This window comes from Salmo salar, chromosome 11, assembly GCF_965601325.2.
Source record: "Salmo salar chromosome 11, fSalSal1, whole genome shotgun sequence".
Taxonomy (NCBI): domain Eukaryota; kingdom Metazoa; phylum Chordata; class Actinopteri; order Salmoniformes; family Salmonidae; genus Salmo; species Salmo salar.
In genome coordinates this window covers 31,100,303-31,121,945 of record NC_138301.1, presented here as the reverse complement: position 1 = coordinate 31,121,945, position 21,643 = coordinate 31,100,303, and positions in this window count along the sequence as shown.

Sequence of the window (21,643 nt, the reverse complement as noted above, 5' to 3'; positions counted from 1 at the left end):
ACAGTGCTGCTTCACATCACAACACAGTAACTAATAATTGCTTACAGATATGTGAGTGGATCTGTAGTCTTGCGAGCTGGAACAACAACCACAATCCCACCGTCCTCAAATGGCTTCCTACTGTTTATTAGTTGATGGTTTCCTTCCTCTGATGGCCTGTGCATGTACTTGCATGAAATGTTTGAGTTGCTGTGGAATTGGATGCAGTCAGTCCACTGTGGAACAGACTGGTGGGTGTATATATGAATGCAATCAGGAAGGGGAGGTGAGATGCAGAGTGTGTGTGTGTGTGTGTTTATGTGTGTGAGTGTGAGGTGCGACTGCAGAGCAGAGGTGGCAGTGGCGTGTGAAATCTGTTGGGCAGGATTGACAGCAGGATGACTGATACCTGTAAAATAAAATATACCTCTGAGAGAGGAGATGATTCTCCTTTGTGTTTTACAAAACACCCTCCATGACACCACTGAAGGATTGCTTCATCCCTGAGGAGAGAGAGAGAGGGAGAGGGAGGAAGAGAAGAGAGAGAAAATAAAGCCTATCCGAAGTTAGGCTGATATGATGAAGAGAGAGAGACAGAGCGGCCCAAAGCCGACACATTCTGATTGTTTTGATGTCTGGGAAACACACAGTCAATTATAAAGGCTCAGTGCATAGTAGAGCTGTTTGTTCTGTTTCCAGACAGAGCAGAACAACTCAACTGATAACTTGTAATGGAAAATCATTCTATTGAAACAGTGGAGCATTTATATGGCTCTACGTTGATGTATCGACTTCACTATGTAAAACCTAGGGAGTCGATTAGAACATCAACATTATTTCTACATTACCAGGATGTGGTTCCTTGCTAGATTTTGAAGGAATGGGACAAAGAAGAAAGGTGCAGGGATGTGTAATTTCCCCTATTGATCCATGATGTGAACTCGTGTTGGTCTGGGTGTAAATGACCTGGCACCTGGTAACCCTTAGCTTCTCTCTACAGGCATATTAGTCACTATTAGGTGCTCTGGGGTCACCTTGCTATGAGCTTCTTAATCCCCGATGGAGGTGACATAGTCAGAGTGCCACTTTGCATAATATTAGACTAGTGTCTTAACCTTGAACCAGGAAAATCTATTTTCCCATAGTTAGTGAAGATTTCCAATGCACTGCTTTTAGGTCTTTGGGATTTAACCATCACCATCATCACACCATCTGACCCCCTATCTCCCTTTTATGCATATCCTGGCTGTAGCGTTGGTGGGTGGGTGGGCGGGCGGGCGGGCGGGTGGGTGGGTGTCCTGTTAGCTATCAGTATAAATGCAGACCACCAGCCATGCATCCACTGGGTAATTATTCAATTTCCAAGATAAATCTGGTGTATAGTGTCATATCCATCATGGCTGTCACCTCTTATACAGAGAGGTAGGGCACTAAATGGAAGGCTTTTTGCTCATATGCACTTCTATATAGTCATCAATTCTGAGCAGTCCATTCATTGTTTCATTTGACAGACGGGAGCTAATAATGAACGATCAGCTAATGCCCCTCAAACTGAACAGAGGAGTCAGAGTGAGAACACAGAGGCCTGTGTGTGTGTGTGTGTGTGTGTGTGTGTGTGTGTGTGTGGTGTGTGTGTGTGTGTGTGTGTGTGTGTGTGTGTGTGTGTGTGTGTGTGTGTGTGTGTGGGGGGGGGATTTGGTGGCATAATTCTGTGGGCACATACAGTATTAGACAGGGCCTGTTCCCATTTCTCTCTTCCATCCAGAGAGAGAATCCTATCCTCGTCTCCACTTTCACGGTTGCTGTCCTGTGTCCTGTATACATGCAGACAATGTCCGAAATGTGTAACGATCAATATTTTGACCAGCTATCTAATCAAGAGAAACCACCTATAAACAAGTGTTAACAAAGGTTTCCGTCTGATACCAGCGTGGGTTTACAGCGTGTATACATTGGGAATGGATGTGAAAACAGTGGTTTGGTCTTCAGACCGTGTCTACAGGGGGATCCTAAACCTTGTCCCTGCCTTGTTAGACAGTAATAAACATTGCTTGTCCACTCAGGAGCAACATGGGAAAAAGATTTAGGCGGAGGCAGTGGGATGATGTTTTTGTGATGTGTTGTTTTGGTGAACATCAGATTAGGGATGTTACTCTTGATGTAAAGCTAAAGAAATGCTTTTGGGCTGATTGGGGTCACGGCAGGTTATGTGATGTACTGAACAGCTATATTCAGGCAGTATTGGGGAGATTTGGGGTAGGCTAAAATATGACAACAATATTTCCTCTTTCCTTAATGTTTTTTAGGCACTAATGTTCTGAAATGTATTCAAAAGACACAACTGAATCCTATGCTCAGTAATGTTATGTTGTGTCTTTTGAATACATTTTGGGACTATAGTGCATCAATGACAAATTATAATCTATTGTTCAGGCATCAAAACATTGATGTAAAACAAATAAACTAAACAATGTTTTTAATACAAACATTGTATGACCTCATAAAATGTTAAGCAAACCATGATTTTCTTTTTTACAAAGAAGAAAAATGTGATTGGCTCAGTCAACGACTTTCGTTTCTCAGAAAGATGGGTTTGTGTTGAAAAGGGGGGGGGGATCATTTTACTCCTATGATTGAAAAACAGCCTGAAAACATCCACCATACAGCTAATGTGCTATTTGGTGCCAGATACAAGACATCTCATCTGACACTCTTTGATATTAGTTGTTCAACAAAAGAGGGAGCGACAATTCATTGTAAAAAGTGTAATTTAATTACATACACTGGCCTATGTATTAGGGATATTAGTTTAGAATATAGATACCCTCCACATCTACCACCTCCACAATCACACAATAGATAGCAATAGCCCCCGTGATGGTAGTCTAGGAGGCCCAGGCTGGCTGAAATGCTAAGATATGTCATGTGTTTCATGCATGGCTGCTCCTGATGTATTTACAGTAATTGATTCTTTTCAACGATTTCCAAAGCCGCCTTGAGATCCCGCTGGCTCTAGCTCTCTCTTGCATGTTTTAAAGGGGAGTGCAGTCACGTCACGCATGGCTTAATTCCACAGATACGCACGCCACGGTGAGCCGCCTCTCCGGTAATTCAGTCTGGCCTTTTCACACGGAGGTGATCACCCCGCCCCTGGACAGGACACAGGGGTAACAGACACAGGGGTAACAGGGGTGCAGGGGGGCTGGGACTGGCCCCTATAGAGCCCCATACTGTGGCTAATGCCCACACCACTCACACACTCCTGATCTCTGGTTAATCCTCACACACACACACACACACACACACACTGATACACCCACCCACACATATACACTAATACACACAGACCTAGACACCCAACCAATCTTCAACAACAAAACCTGTCATCATATTTTCCTCTATGCCATATTAACATAGGTTGAGTAGTGACACTGTTAGGAGGTTCTTTCACTAGATGTGCATTGTGTTGGGGTCACATGTGGCAGGTGAGATAAGATGGCCTGCTGGCTCTTGACTGTTCCTCCTATGAGCATGAGAGAGGCCAATTCAGAATCTTGACTGATCAGAATTTTGATGAGTGACTTGAAGTCTTTTGTGACTCTAACATTCATTCAAATAAAACTGAGTGCAATGAATATCATCAACATAAATGATCAAATTTAACTCTATGAAGTTCAAGATAAGTTCAATCAAATTCCAAGATTGTTTTGTTTAGCTTTTGTTTGAAATGGCACACCTATATGTCATATTGTTCTAGAGTGTACAGTAACCTATATGTCATATTGTTCTAGAGTCTACAGTAACCTATATGTCATATTGTTCTAGAGTGTACAGTAACCTATATGTCATATTGTTGTAGAGTATACACTAACCTATATGTCATATTGTTCTAGAGTGTACACTAACCTATATGTCATATTGTTCTAGAGTGTACACTAACCTATATGTCATATTGTTCTAGAGTGTACACTAACCTATATGTCATATTGTTCTAGAGTATACACTAACCTATATGTCATATTGTTCTAGTCTACAGTAACCTATATGTCATATTGTTCTAGAGTGTACACTAACCTATATGTCATATTGTTCTAGTCTACACTAACCTATATGTCATATTGTTCTAGTCTACAGTAACCTATATGTCATATTGTTCTAGTCTACAGTAACCTATATGTCATATTGTTCTAGAGTGTACACTAACCTATATGTCATATTGTTCTAGTCTACAGTAACCTATATGTCATATTGTTCTAGAGTCTACACTAACCTATATGTCATATTGTTCTAGTCTACAGTAACCTATATGTCATATTGTTCTAGAGTGTACAGTAACCTATATGTCATATTGTTCTAGAGTGTACACTAACCTATATGTCATATTGTTCTAGTCTACAGTAACCTATATGTCATATTGGTCTAGAGTGTACAGTAACCTATATGTCATATTGTTCTAGAGTCTACAGTAACCTATATGTCATATTGTTCTAGAGTCTACAGTAACCTATATGTAATATTGTTCTAGAGTGTACTGTAACCTATATGTCATATTGTTCTAGAGTGTACTGTAACCTATATGTCATATTGGTCTAGTCTACAGTAACCTATATGTCATATTGTTCTAGAGTCTACAGTAACCTATATGTAATATTGTTCTAGTCTACAGTAACCTATATGTCATATTGTTCTAGAGTGTACAGTAACCTATATGTCATATTGTTCTAGAGTCTACAGTAACCTATATGTCTTATTGTTCTAGAGTGTACAGCAACCTATATGTCATATTGTTCTAGAGTGTACACTAACCTATATGTCATATTGTTCTAGAGTGTACACTAACCTATATGTCATATTGTTCTAGAGTGTACACTAACCTATATGTCATATTGTTCTAGAGTGTACACTAACCTATATGACATATTGTTCTAGAGTGTACACTAACCTATATGTCATATTGTTCTAGTCTACAGTAACCTATATGTCATATTGTTCTAGAGTGTACACTAACCTATATGTCATATTGTTCTAGTCTACAGTAACCTATATGTCATATTGTTCTAGTCTACAGTAACCTATATGTCATATTGTTCTAGTCTACAGTAACCTATATGTCATATTGTTCTAGAGTGTACACTAACCTATATGTCATATTGTTCTAGTCTACAGTAACCTATATGTCATATTGTTCTAGAGTCTACACTAACCTATATGTCATATTGTTCTAGTCTACAGTAACCTATATGTCATATTGTTCTAGAGTGTACAGTAACCTATATGTCATATTGTTCTAGAGTGTACACTAACCTATATGTCATATTGTTCTAGTCTACAGTAACCTATATGTCATATTGGTCTAGAGTGTACAGTAACCTATATGTCATATTGTTCTAGAGTCTACAGTAACCTATATGTCATATTGTTCTAGAGTCTACAGTAACCTATATGTAATATTGTTCTAGAGTGTACTGTAACCTATATGTCATATTGTTCTAGAGTGTACTGTAACCTATATGTCATATTGGTCTAGTCTACAGTAACCTATATGTCATATTGTTCTAGAGTCTACAGTAACCTATATGTAATATTGTTCTAGTCTACAGTAACCTATATGTCATATTGTTCTAGAGTGTACAGTAACCTATATGTCATATTGTTCTAGAGTCTACAGTAACCTATATGTCTTATTGTTCTAGAGTGTACAGTAACCTATATGTCATATTGTTCTAGAGTGTACACTAACCTATATGTCATATTGTTCTAGAGTGTACACTAACCTATATGTCATATTGTTCTAGTCTACAGTAACCTATATGTCATATTGTTCTAGAGTGTACACTAACCTATATGTCATATTGTTCTAGTCTACAGTAACCTATATGTCATATTGTTCTAGTCTACAGTAACCTATATGTCATATTGTTCTAGTCTACAGTAACCTATATGTCATATTGTTCTAGAGTGTACAGTAACCTATATGTCATATTGTTCTAGAGTGTACACTAACCTATATGTCATATTGTTCTAGTCTACAGTAACCTATATGTCATATTGGTCTAGAGTGTACAGTAAACTATATGTCATATTGTTCTAGACTCTACAGTAACCTATATGTCATATTGTTCTAGAGTCTACAGTAACCTATATGTAATATTGTTCTAGAGTGTACTGTAACCTATATGTCATATTGTTCTAGTCTACAGTAACCTATATGTAATATTGTTCTAGAGTGTACTGTAACCTATATGTCATATTGTTCTAGAGTCTACAGTAACCTATATATCATATTGTTCTAGTCTACAGTAACCTATATGTCATATTGTTCTAGAGTCTACAGTAACCTATATGTAATATTGTTCTAGAGTGTACTGTAACCTATATGTCATATTGTTCTAGAGTGTACTGTAACCTATATGTAATATTGGTCTAGTCTACAGTAACCTATATGTCATATTGTTCTAGAGTCTACAGTAACCTATATGTCATATTGGTCTAGTCTACAGTAACCTATATGTCATATTGTTCTAGTCTACAGTAACCTATATGCCATATTGTTCTAGAGTGTACTGTAACCTATATGTCATATTGGTCTAGAGTCTACAGTAACCTATATGTCATATTGTTCTAGTCTACAGTAACCTATATGTCATATTGTTCTAGAGTCTACAGTAACCTATATGTCATATTGGTCTAGAGTCTACAGTAACCTATATGTCGTATTGTTCTAGAGTGTACAGTAACCTATATGTCATATTGTTCTAGTCTACAGTTACCTATATGTCATATTGTTCTAGTCTACAGTAACCTATATGTCATATTGTTCTAGAGTGTACAGTAACCTATATGTCATATTGGTCTAGAGTCTACAGTAACCTATATGTCATATTGTTCTAGTCTACAGTAACCTATATGTCATATTGTTCTAGTCTACAGTAACCTATATGTCATATTGTTCTAGTCTACAGTAACCTATATGTCATATTGTTCTAGAGTGTACCCTAACCTATATGTCATATTGTTCTAGTCTACAGTAACCTATATGTCATATTGTTCTAGAGTCTACACTAACCTATATGTCATATTGTTCTAGTCTACAGTAACCTATATGTCATATTGTTCTAGAGTGTACAGTAACCTATATGTCATATTGTTCTAGAGTGTACACTAACCTATATGTCATATTGTTCTAGTCTACAGTAACCTATATGTCATATTGGTCTAGAGTGTACAGTAACCTATATGTCATATTGTTCTAGAGTCTACAGTAACCTATATGTCATATTGTTCTAGAGTCTACAGTAACCTATATGTAATATTGTTCTAGAGTGTACTGTAACCTATATGTCATATTGTTCTAGAGTGTACTGTAACCTATATGTCATATTGGTCTAGTCTATTGTAACCTATATGTCATATTGTTCTAGAGTCTACAGTAACCTATATGTAATATTGTTCTAGTCTACAGTAACCTATATGTCATATTGTTCTAGAGTGTACAGTAACCTATATGTCATATTGTTCTAGAGTCTACAGTAACCTATATGTCTTATTGTTCTAGAGTGTACAGTAACCTATATGTCATATTGTTCTAGAGTGTACACTAACCTATATGTCATATTGTTCTAGAGTGTACACTAACCTATATGTCATATTGTTCTAGTCTACAGTAACCTATATGTCATATTGTTCTAGAGTGTACACTAACCTATATGTCATATTGTTCTAGTCTACAGTAAACTATATGTCATATTGTTCTAGTCTACAGTAACCTATATGTCATATTGTTCTAGTCTACAGTAACCTATATGTCATATTGTTCTAGTCTACAGTAACCTATATGTCATATTGTTCTAGTCTACAGTAACCTATATGTCATATTGTTCTAGTCTACAGTATCCTATATGTCATATTGTTCTAGAGTGTACACTAACCTATATGTCATATTGTTCTAGTCTACAGTAACCTATATGTCATATTGTTCTAGAGTCTACACTAACCTATATGTCATATTGTTCTAGTCTACAGTAACCTATATGTCATATTGTTCTAGAGTGTACAGTAACCTATATGTCATATTGTTCTAGAGTGTACACTAACCTATATGTCATATTGTTCTAGTCTACAGTAACCTATATGTCATATTGGTCTAGAGTGTACAGTAAACTATATGTCATATTGTTCTAGAGTCTACAGTAACCTATATGTCATATTGTTCTAGAGTCTACAGTAACCTATATGTAATATTGTTCTAGAGTGTACTGTAACCTATATGTCATATTGTTCTAGTCTACAGTAACCTATATGTAATATTGTTCTAGAGTGTACTGTAACCTATATGTAATATTGTTCTAGAGTCTACAGTAACCTATATATCATATTGTTCTAGTCTACAGTAACCTATATGTCATATTGTTCTAGAGTCTACAGTAACCTATATGCCATATTGTTCTAGGGTGTACTGTAACCTATATGTCATATTGGTCTAGTCTACAGTAACCTATATGTCATATTGTTCTAGTCTACAGTAACCTATATGCCATACTGTTCTAGAGTGTACTGTAACCTATATGTCATATTGGTCTAGAGTCTACAGTAACCTATATGTCATATTGTTCTAGTCTACAGTAACCTATATGTCATATTGTTCTAGAGTCTACAGTAACCTATATGTCATATTGGTCTAGAGTCTACAGTAACCTATATGTCGTATTGTTCTAGAGTGTACAGTAACCTATATGTCATATTGTTCTAGTCTACAGTAACCTATATGTCATATTGTTCTAGTCTACAGTAACCTATATGTCGTATTGTTCTAGAGTGTACAGTAACCTATATGTCATATTGTTCTAGTCTACAGTAACCTATATGTCATATTGTTCTAGTCTACAGTAACCTATATGTCATATTGTTCTAGAGTGTACAGTAACCTATATGTCATATTGGTCTAGAGTCTACAGTAACCTATATGTCATATTGTTCTAGTCTACAGTAACCTATATGTCATATTGTTCTAGTCTACAGTAACCTATATGTCATATTGTTCTAGTCTACAGTAACCTATATGTCATATTGTTCTAGAGTGTACCCTAACCTATATGTCATATTGTTCTAGTCTACAGTAACCTATATGTCATATTGTTCTAGAGTCTACACTAACCTATATGTCATATTGTTCTAGTCTACAGTAACCTATATGTCATATTGTTCTAGAGTGTACAGTAACCTATATGTCATATTGTTCTAGAGTGTACACTAACCTATATGTCATATTGTTCTAGTCTACAGTAACCTATATGTCATATTGGTCTAGAGTGTACAGTAACCTATATGTCATATTGTTCTAGAGTCTACAGTAACCTATATGTCATATTGTTCTAGAGTCTACAGTAACCTATATGTAATATTGTTCTAGAGTGTACTGTAACCTATATGTCATATTGTTCTAGAGTGTACTGTAACCTATATGTCATATTGGTCTAGTCTACAGTAACCTATATGTCATATTGTTCTAGAGTCTACAGTAACCTATATGTAATATTGTTCTAGTCTACAGTAACCTATATGTCATATTGTTCTAGAGTGTACAGTAACCTATATGTCATATTGTTCTAGAGTGTACACTAACCTATATGTCATATTGTTCTAGAGTGTACACTAACCTATATGTCATATTGTTCTAGTCTACAGTAACCTATATGTCATATTGTTCTAGAGTGTACACTAACCTATATGTCATATTGTTCTAGTCTACAGTAAACTATATGTCATATTGTTCTAGTCTACAGTAACCTATATGTCATATTGTTCTAGTCTACAGTAACCTATATGTCATATTGTTCTAGAGTGTACACTAACCTATATGTCATATTGTTCTAGTCTACAGTAACCTATATGTCATATTGTTCTAGAGTGTACACTAACCTATATGTCATATTGTTTTAGTCTACAGTAACCTATATGTCATATTGGTCTAGAGTGTACAGTAAACTATATGTCATATTGTTCTAGAGTCTACAGTAACCTATATGTCATATTGTTCTAGAGTCTACAGTAACCTATATGTAATATTGTTCTAGAGTGTACTGTAACCTATATGTCATATTGTTCTAGTCTACAGTAACCTATATGTAATATTGTTCTAGAGTGTACTGTAACCTATATGTAATATTGTTCTAGAGTCTACAGTAACCTATATATCATATTGTTCTAGTCTACAGTAACCTATATGTCATATTGTTCTAGAGTCTACAGTAACCTATATGCCATATTGTTCTAGAGTGTACTGTAACCTATATGTCATATTGGTCTAGTCTACAGTAACCTATATGTCATATTGTTCTAGTCTACAGTAACCTATATGCCATATTGTTCTAGAGTGTACTGTAACCTATATGTCATATTGGTCTAGAGTCTACAGTAACCTATATGTCATATTGTTCTAGTCTACAGTAACCTATATGTCATATTGTTCTAGAGTCTACAGTAACCTATATGTCATATTGGTCTAGAGTCTACAGTAACCTATATGTCGTATTGTTCTAGAGTGTACAGTAACCTATATGTCATATTGTTCTGGTCTACAGTAACCTATATGTCATATTGTTCTAGTCTACAGTAACCTATATGCCATATTGTTCTAGAGTGTACTGTAACCTATATGTCATATTGGTCTAGAGTCTACAGTAACCTATATGTCATATTGTTCTAGTCTACAGTAACCTATATGTCATATTGTTCTAGAGTCTACAGTAACCTATATGTCATATTGGTCTAGAGTCTACAGTAACCTATATGTCGTATTGTTCTAGTCTACAGTAACCTATATGTCATATTGTTCTAGAGTGTACAGTAACCTATATGTCATATTGGTCTAGAGTCTACAGTAACCTACTTGTCATATTGTTCTAGTCTACAGTAACCTATATGTCATATTGTTCTAGTCTACAGTAACCTATATGTCATATTGTTCTAGTCTACAGTAACCTATATGTCATATTGTTCTAGAGTGTACCCTAACCTATATGTCATATTGTTCTAGTCTACAGTAACCTATATGTCATATTGTTCTAGAGTCTACACTAACCTATATGTCTTATTGTTCTAGTCTACAGTAACCTATATGTCATATTGTTCTAGAGTGTAAAGTAACCTATATGTCATATTGTTCTAGAGTGTACACTAATCTATATGTCATATTGTTCTAGTCTACAGTAACCTATATGTCATATTGGTCTAGAGTGTACAGTAACCTATATGTCATATTGTTCTAGAGTCTACAGTAACCTATATGTCATATTGTTCTAGAGTCTACAGTAACCTATATGTAATATTGTTCTAGAGTGTACTGTAACCTATATGTCATATTGTTCTAGAGTGTACTGTAACCTATATGTCATATTGGTCTAGTCTACAGTAACCTATATGTCATATTGTTCTAGAGTCTACAGTAACCTATATGTAATATTGTTCTAGTCTACAGTAACCTATATGTCATATTGTTCTAGAGTGTACAGTAACCTATATGTCATATTGTTCTAGAGTCTACAGTAACCTATATGTCTTATTGTTCTAGAGTGTACAGTAACCTATATGTCATATTGTTCTAGAGTGTACACTAACCTATATGTCATATTGTTCTAGAGTGTACACTAACCTATATGTCATATTGTTCTAGTCTACAGTAACCTATATGTCATATTGTTCTAGAGTGTACACTAACCTATATGTCATATTGTTCTAGTCTACAGTAACCTATATGTCATATTGTTCTAGTCTACAGTAACCTATATGTCATATTGTTCTAGTCTACAGTAACCTATATGTCATATTGTTCTAGAGTGTACACTAACCTATATGTCATATTGTTCTAGTCTACAGTAACCTATATGTCATATTGTTCTAGAGTCTACACTAACCTATATGTCATATTGTTCTAGTCTACAGTAAACTATATGTCATATTGTTCTAGTCTACAGTAACCTATATGTCATATTGTTCTAGTCTACAGTAACCTATATGTCATATTGTTCTAGTCTACAGTAACCTATATGTCATATTGTTCTAGTCTACAGTAACCTATATGTCATATTGTTCTAGTCTACAGTATCCTATATGTCATATTGTTCTAGAGTGTACACTAACCTATATGTCATATTGTTCTAGTCTACAGTAACCTATATGTCATATTGTTCTAGAGTCTACACTAACCTATATGTCATATTGGTCTAGAGTCTACAGTAACCTATATGTCGTATTGTTCTAGAGTGTACAGTAACCTATATGTCATATTGTTCTAGTCTACAGTAACCTATATGTCATATTGTTCTAGTCTACAGTAACCTACATGTCGTATTGTTCTAGAGTGTACAGTAACCTATATGTCATATTGTTCTAGTCTACAGTAACCTATATGTCATATTGTTCTAGTCTACAGTAACCTATATGTCATATTGTTCTAGAGTGTACAGTAACCTATATGTCATATTGGTCTAGAGTCTACAGTAACCTATATGTCATATTGTTCTAGTCTACAGTAACCTATATGTCATATTGTTCTAGTCTACAGTAACCTATATGTCATATTGTTCTAGTCTACAGTAACCTATATGTCATATTGTTCTAGAGTGTACCCTAACCTATATGTCATATTGTTCTAGTCTACAGTAACCTATATGTCATATTGTTCTAGAGTCTACACTAACCTATATGTCATATTGTTCTAGTCTACAGTAACCTATATGTCATATTGTTCTAGAGTGTACAGTAACCTATATGTCATATTGTTCTAGAGTGTACACTAACCTATATGTCATATTGTTCTAGTCTACAGTAACCTATATGTCATATTGGTCTAGAGTGTACAGTAACCTATATGTCATATTGTTCTAGAGTCTACAGTAACCTATATGTCATATTGTTCTAGAGTCTACAGTAACCTATATGTAATATTGTTCTAGAGTGTACTGTAACCTATATGTCATATTGTTCTAGAGTGTACTGTAACCTATATGTCATATTGGTCTAGTCTACAGTAACCTATATGTCATATTGTTCTAGAGTCTACAGTAACCTATATGTAATATTGTTCTAGTCTACAGTAACCTATATGTCATATTGTTCTAGAGTGTACAGTAACCTATATGTCATATTGTTCTAGAGTGTACACTAACCTATATGTCATATTGTTCTAGAGTGTACACTAACCTATATGTCATATTGTTCTAGTCTACAGTAACCTATATGTCATATTGTTCTAGAGTGTACACTAACCTATATGTCATATTGTTCTAGTCTACAGTAAACTATATGTCATATTGTTCTAGTCTACAGTAACCTATATGTCATATTGTTCTAGTCTACAGTAACCTATATGTCATATTGTTCTAGAGTGTACACTAACCTATATGTCATATTGTTCTAGTCTACAGTAACCTATATGTCATATTGTTCTAGAGTGTACACTAACCTATATGTCATATTGTTTTAGTCTACAGTAACCTATATGTCATATTGGTCTAGAGTGTACAGTAAACTATATGTCATATTGTTCTAGAGTCTACAGTAACCTATATGTCATATTGTTCTAGAGTCTACAGTAACCTATATGTAATATTGTTCTAGAGTGTACTGTAACCTATATGTCATATTGTTCTAGTCTACAGTAACCTATATGTAATATTGTTCTAGAGTGTACTGTAACCTATATGTAATATTGTTCTAGAGTCTACAGTAACCTATATATCATATTGTTCTAGTCTACAGTAACCTATATGTCATATTGTTCTAGAGTCTACAGTAACCTATATGCCATATTGTTCTAGAGTGTACTGTAACCTATATGTCATATTGGTCTAGTCTACAGTAACCTATATGTCATATTGTTCTAGTCTACAGTAACCTATATGCCATATTGTTCTAGAGTGTACTGTAACCTATATGTCATATTGGTCTAGAGTCTACAGTAACCTATATGTCATATTGTTCTAGTCTACAGTAACCTATATGTCATATTGTTCTAGAGTCTACAGTAACCTATATGTCATATTGGTCTAGAGTCTACAGTAACCTATATGTCGTATTGTTCTAGAGTGTACAGTAACCTATATGTCATATTGTTCTGGTCTACAGTAACCTATATGTCATATTGTTCTAGTCTACAGTAACCTATATGCCATATTGTTCTAGAGTGTACTGTAACCTATATGTCATATTGGTCTAGAGTCTACAGTAACCTATATGTCATATTGTTCTAGTCTACAGTAACCTATATGTCATATTGTTCTAGAGTCTACAGTAACCTATATGTCATATTGGTCTAGAGTCTACAGTAACCTATATGTCGTATTGTTCTAGTCTACAGTAACCTATATGTCATATTGTTCTAGAGTGTACAGTAACCTATATGTCATATTGGTCTAGAGTCTACAGTAACCTACTTGTCATATTGTTCTAGTCTACAGTAACCTATATGTCATATTGTTCTAGTCTACAGTAACCTATATGTCATATTGTTCTAGTCTACAGTAACCTATATGTCATATTGTTCTAGAGTGTACCCTAACCTATATGTCATATTGTTCTAGTCTACAGTAACCTATATGTCATATTGTTCTAGAGTCTACACTAACCTATATGTCTTATTGTTCTAGTCTACAGTAACCTATATGTCATATTGTTCTAGAGTGTAAAGTAACCTATATGTCATATTGTTCTAGAGTGTACACTAATCTATATGTCATATTGTTCTAGTCTACAGTAACCTATATGTCATATTGGTCTAGAGTGTACAGTAACCTATATGTCATATTGTTCTAGAGTCTACAGTAACCTATATGTCATATTGTTCTAGAGTCTACAGTAACCTATATGTAATATTGTTCTAGAGTGTACTGTAACCTATATGTCATATTGTTCTAGAGTGTACTGTAACCTATATGTCATATTGGTCTAGTCTACAGTAACCTATATGTCATATTGTTCTAGAGTCTACAGTAACCTATATGTAATATTGTTCTAGTCTACAGTAACCTATATGTCATATTGTTCTAGAGTGTACAGTAACCTATATGTCATATTGTTCTAGAGTCTACAGTAACCTATATGTCTTATTGTTCTAGAGTGTACAGTAACCTATATGTCATATTGTTCTAGAGTGTACACTAACCTATATGTCATATTGTTCTAGAGTGTACACTAACCTATATGTCATATTGTTCTAGTCTACAGTAACCTATATGTCATATTGTTCTAGAGTGTACACTAACCTATATGTCATATTGTTCTAGTCTACAGTAACCTATATGTCATATTGTTCTAGTCTACAGTAACCTATATGTCATATTGTTCTAGTCTACAGTAACCTATATGTCATATTGTTCTAGAGTGTACACTAACCTATATGTCATATTGTTCTAGTCTACAGTAACCTATATGTCATATTGTTCTAGAGTCTACACTAACCTATATGTCATATTGTTCTAGTCTACAGTAAACTATATGTCATATTGTTCTAGTCTACAGTAACCTATATGTCATATTGTTCTAGTCTACAGTAACCTATATGTCATATTGTTCTAGTCTACAGTAACCTATATGTCATATTGTTCTAGTCTACAGTAACCTATATGTCATATTGTTCTAGTCTACAGTATCCTATATGTCATATTGTTCTAGAGTGTACACTAACCTATATGTCATATTGTTCTAGTCTACAGTAACCTATATGTCATATTGTTCTAGAGTCTACACTAACCTATATGTCATATTGGTCTAGAGTCTACAGTAACCTATATGTCGTATTGTTCTAGAGTGTACAGTAACCTATATGTCATATTGTTCTAGTCTACAGTAACCTATATGTCATATTGTTCTAGTCTACAGTAACCTACATGTCGTATTGTTCTAGAGTGTACAGTAACCTATATGTCATATTGTTCTAGTCTACAGTAACCTATATGTCATATTGTTCTAGTCTACAGTAACCTATATGTCATATTGTTCTAGAGTGTACAGTAACCTATATGTCATATTGGTCTAGAGTCTACAGTAACCTATATGTCATATTGTTCTAGTCTACAGTAACCTATATGTCATATTGTTCTAGTCTACAGTAACCTATATGTCATATTGTTCTAGTCTACAGTAACCTATATGTCATATTGTTCTAGAGTGTACCCTAACCTATATGTCATATTGTTCTAGTCTACAGTAACCTATATGTCATATTGTTCTAGAGTCTACACTAACCTATATGTCATATTGTTCTAGTCTACAGTAACCTATATGTCATATTGTTCTAGAGTGTACAGTAACCTATATGTCATATTGTTCTAGAGTGTACACTAACCTATATGTCATATTGTTCTAGTCTACAGTAACCTATATGTCATATTGGTCTAGAGTGTACAGTAACCTATATGTCATATTGTTCTAGAGTCTACAGTAACCTATATGTCATATTGTTCTAGAGTCTACAGTAACCTATATGTAATATTGTTCTAGAGTGTACTGTAACCTATATGTCATATTGTTCTAGAGTGTACTGTAACCTATATGTCATATTGGTCTAGTCTACAGTAACCTATATGTCATATTGTTCTAGAGTCTACAGTAACCTATATGTAATATTGTTCTAGTCTACAGTAACCTATATGTCATATTGTTCTAGAGTGTACAGTAACCTATATGTCATATTGTTCTAGAGTGTACACTAACCTATATGTCATATTGTTCTAGAGTGTACACTAACCTATATGTCATATTGTTCTAGTCTACAGTAACCTATATGTCATATTGTTCTAGAGTGTACACTAACCTATATGTCATATTGTTCTAGTCTACAGTAAACTATATGTCATATTGTTCTAGTCTACAGTAACCTATATGTCATATTGTTCTAGTCTACAGTAACCTATATGTCATATTGTTCTAGAGTGTACACTAACCTATATGTCATATTGTTCTAGTCTACAGTAACCTATATGTCATATTGTTCTAGAGTGTACACTAACCTATATGTCATATTGTTTTAGTCTACAGTAACCTATATGTCATATTGGTCTAGAGTGTACAGTAAACTATATGTCATATTGTTCTAGAGTCTACAGTAACCTATATGTCATATTGTTCTAGAGTCTACAGTAACCTATATGTAATATTGTTCTAGAGTGTACTGTAACCTATATGTCATATTGTTCTAGTCTACAGTAACCTATATGTAATATTGTTCTAGAGTGTACTGTAACCTATATGTAATATTGTTCTAGAGTCTACAGTAACCTATATATCATATTGTTCTAGTCTACAGTAACCTATATGTCATATTGTTCTAGAGTCTACAGTAACCTATATGCCATATTGTTCTAGAGTGTACTGTAACCTATATGTCATATTGGTCTAGTCTACAGTAACCTATATGTCATATTGTTCTAGTCTACAGTAACCTATATGCCATATTGTTCTAGAGTGTACTGTAACCTATATGTCATATTGGTCTAGAGTCTACAGTAACCTATATGTCATATTGTTCTAGTCTACAGTAACCTATATGTCATATTGTTCTAGAGTCTACAGTAACCTATATGTCATATTGGTCTAGAGTCTACAGTAACCTATATGTCGTATTGTTCTAGAGTGTACAGTAACCTATATGTCATATTGTTCTGGTCTACAGTAACCTATATGTCATATTGTTCTAGTCTACAGTAACCTATATGCCATATTGTTCTAGAGTGTACTGTAACCTATATGTCATATTGGTCTAGTCTACAGTAACCTATATGTCATATTGTTCTAGTCTACAGTAACCTATATGTCATATTGTTCTAGAGTCTACAGTAACCTATATGTCATATTGGTCTAGAGTCTACAGTAACCTATATGTCGTATTGTTCTAGTCTACAGTAACCTATATGTCATATTGTTCTAGAGTGTACAGTAACCTATATGTCATATTGGTCTAGAGTCTACAGTAACCTACTTGTCATATTGTTCTAGTCTACAGTAATCTATATGTCATATTGTTCTAGTCTACAGTAACCTATATGTCATATTGTTCTAGTCTACAGTAACCTATATGTCATATTGTTCTAGAGTGTACCCTAACCTATATGTCATATTGTTCTAGTCTACAGTAACCTATATGTCATATTGTTCTAGAGTCTACACTAACCTATATGTCTTATTGTTCTAGTCTACAGTAACCTATATGTCATATTGTTCTAGAGTGTAAAGTAACCTATATGTCATATTGTTCTAGAGTGTACACTAATCTATATGTCATATTGTTCTAGTCTACAGTAACCTATATGTCATATTGGTCTAGAGTGTACAGTAACCTATATGTCATATTGTTCTAGAGTCTACAGTAACCTATATGTCATATTGTTCTAGAGTCTACAGTAACCTATATGTAATATTGTTCTAGAGTGTACTGTAACCTATATGTCATATTGTTCTAGAGTGTACTGTAACCTATATGTCATATTGGTCTAGTCTACAGTAACCTATATGTCATATTGTTCTAGAGTCTACAGTAACCTATATGTAATATTGTTCTAGTCTACAGTAACCTATATGTCATATTGTTCTAGAGTGTACAGTAACCTATATGTCATATTGTTCTAGAGTCTACAGTAACCTATATGTCTTATTGTTCTAGAGTGTACAGTAACCTATATGTCATATTGTTCTAGAGTGTACACTAACCTATATGTCATATTGTTCTAGAGTGTACACTAACCTATATGTCATATTGTTCTAGTCTACAGTAACCTATATGTCATATTGTTCTAGAGTGTACACTAACCTATATGTCATATTGTTCTAGTCTACAGTAACCTATATGTCATATTGTTCTAGTCTACAGTAACCTATATGTCATATTGTTCTAGTCTACAGTAACCTATATGTCATATTGTTCTAGAGTGTACACTAACCTATATGTCATATTGTTCTAGTCTACAGTAACCTATATGTCATATTGTTCTAGAGTCTACACTAACCTATATGTCATATTGTTCTAGTCTACAGTAACCTATATGTCATATTGGTCTAGAGTGTACAGTAAACTATATGTCATATTGTTCTAGAGTCTACAGTAACCTATATGTCATATTGTTCTAGAGTCTACAGTAACCTATATGTAATATTGTTCTAGAGTGTACTGTAACCTATATGTCATATTGTTCTAGTCTACAGTAACCTATATGTAATATTGTTCTAGAGTGTACTGTAACCTATATGTAATATTGTTCTAGAGTCTACAGTAACCTATATATCATATTGTTCTTGTCTACAGTAACCTATATGTCATATTGTTCTAGAGTCTACAGTAACCTATATGTAATATTGTTCTAGAGTGTACTGTAACCTATATGTCATATTGTTCTAGAGTGTACTGTAACCTATATGTCATATTGGTCTAGTCTACAGTAACCTATATGTCATATTGTTCTAGAGTCTACAGTAACCTATATGTAATATTGTTCTAGTCTACAGTAACCTATATGTCATATTGTTCTAGAGTGTACAGTAACCTATATGTCATATTGTTCTAGAGTCTACAGTAACCTATATGTCTTATTGTTCTAGAGTGTACAGTAACCTATATGTCATATTGTTCTAGAGTGTACACTAACCTATATGTCATATTGTTCTAGAGTGTACACTAACCTATATGTCATATTGTTCTAGTCTACAGTAACCTATATGTCATATTGTTCTAGAGTGTACACTAACCTATATGTCATATTGTTCTAGTCTACAGTAACCTATATGTCATATTGTTCTAGTCTACAGTAACCTATATGTCATATTGTTCTAGAGTGTACACTAACCTATATGTCATATTGTTCTAGTGTACAGTAACCTATATGTCATATTGTTCTAGAGTCTACACTAACCTATATGTCATATTGTTCTAGTCTACAGTAACCTATATGTCATATTGTTCTAGAGTGTACAGTAACCTATATGTCATATTGTTCTAGAGTGTACACTAACCTATATGTCATATTGTTCTAGTCTACAGTAACCTATATGTCATATTGGTCTAGAGTGTACAGTAAACTATATGTCATATTGTTCTAGAGTCTACAGTAACCTATATGTCATATTGTTCTAGAGTCTACAGTAACCGATATGTAATATTGTTCTAGAGTGTACTGTAACCTATATGTCATATTGTTCTAGTCTACAGTAACCTATATGTAATATTGTTCTAGAGTGTACTGTAACCTATATGTAATATTGTTCTAGAGTCTACAGTAACCTATATATCATATTGTTCTAGTCTACAGTAACCTATATGTCATATTGTTCTAGAGTCTACAGTAACCTATATGCCATATTGTTCTAGAGTGTACTGTAACCTATATGTCATATTGGTCTAGTCTACAGTAACCTATATGTCATATTGTTCTAGTCTACAGTAACCTATATGCCATATTGTTCTAGAGTGTACTGTAACCTATATGTCATATTGGTCTAGAGTCTACAGTAACCTATATGTCATATTGTTCTAGTCTACAGTAACCTATATGTCATATTGTTCTAGAGTCTACAGTAACCTATATGTCATATTGTTCTAGAGTCTACAGTAACCTATATGTCGTATTGTTCTAGAGTGTACAGTAACCTATATGTCATATTGTTCTAGTCTACAGTAACCTATATGTCATATTGTTCTAGTCTACAGTAACCTATATGTCATATTGTTCTAGAGTGTACAGTAACCTATATGTCATATTGGTCTAGAGTCTACGGTAACCTATATGTCATATTGTTCTAGAGTCTACGGTAACCTATATGCCATATTGTTCTAGAGTCTACAGTAACCTATATGTCATATTGTTCTAGTCTACAGTAACCTATATGCCATATTGGTCTAGAGTGTACTGTAACCTATATGTCATATTGGTCTAGAGTCTACAGTAACCTATATGTCATATTGTTCTAGTCTACAGTAACCTATATGTCATATTGTTCTAGAGTCTACAGTAACCTATATGTCATATTGGTCTAGAGTCAGTAACCTATATGTCATATTGTTCTAGTCTACAGTAACCTATATGTCATATTGTTCTAGAGTGTACAGTAACCTATATGTCATATTGGTCTAGAGTCTACAGTAACCTATATGTCATATTGTTCTAGAGTCTACAGTAACCTATATGTCGTCTTGTTCTAGAGTCTACAGTAACCTATATTTCATATTGTTCTAGAGTCTACAGTAACCTATATGTCATATTGTTCTAGAGTGTACTGTAACCTATATGTCATATTGTTCTAGAGTCTACAGTAACCTATATGTCATATTGTTCTAGTCTACAGTAACCTATATGTCATATTGTTCTAGAGTCTACAGTAACCTATATGTCGTATTGTTCTAGAGTGTACAGTAACCTATATGTCATATTGTTCTAGTCTACAGTAACCTATATGTCATATTGTTCTAGTCTACAGTAACCTATATGTCATATTGTTCTAGAGTGTACAGTAACCTATATGTCATATTGGTCTAGAGTCTACAGTAACCTATATGTCATATTGTTCTAGAGTCTACGGTAACCTATATGCCATATTGTTCTAGAGTCTACAGTAACCTATATGTCATATTGTTCTAGAGTCTACAGTAACCTATACCTCATATTGTTCTAGAGTCTACAGT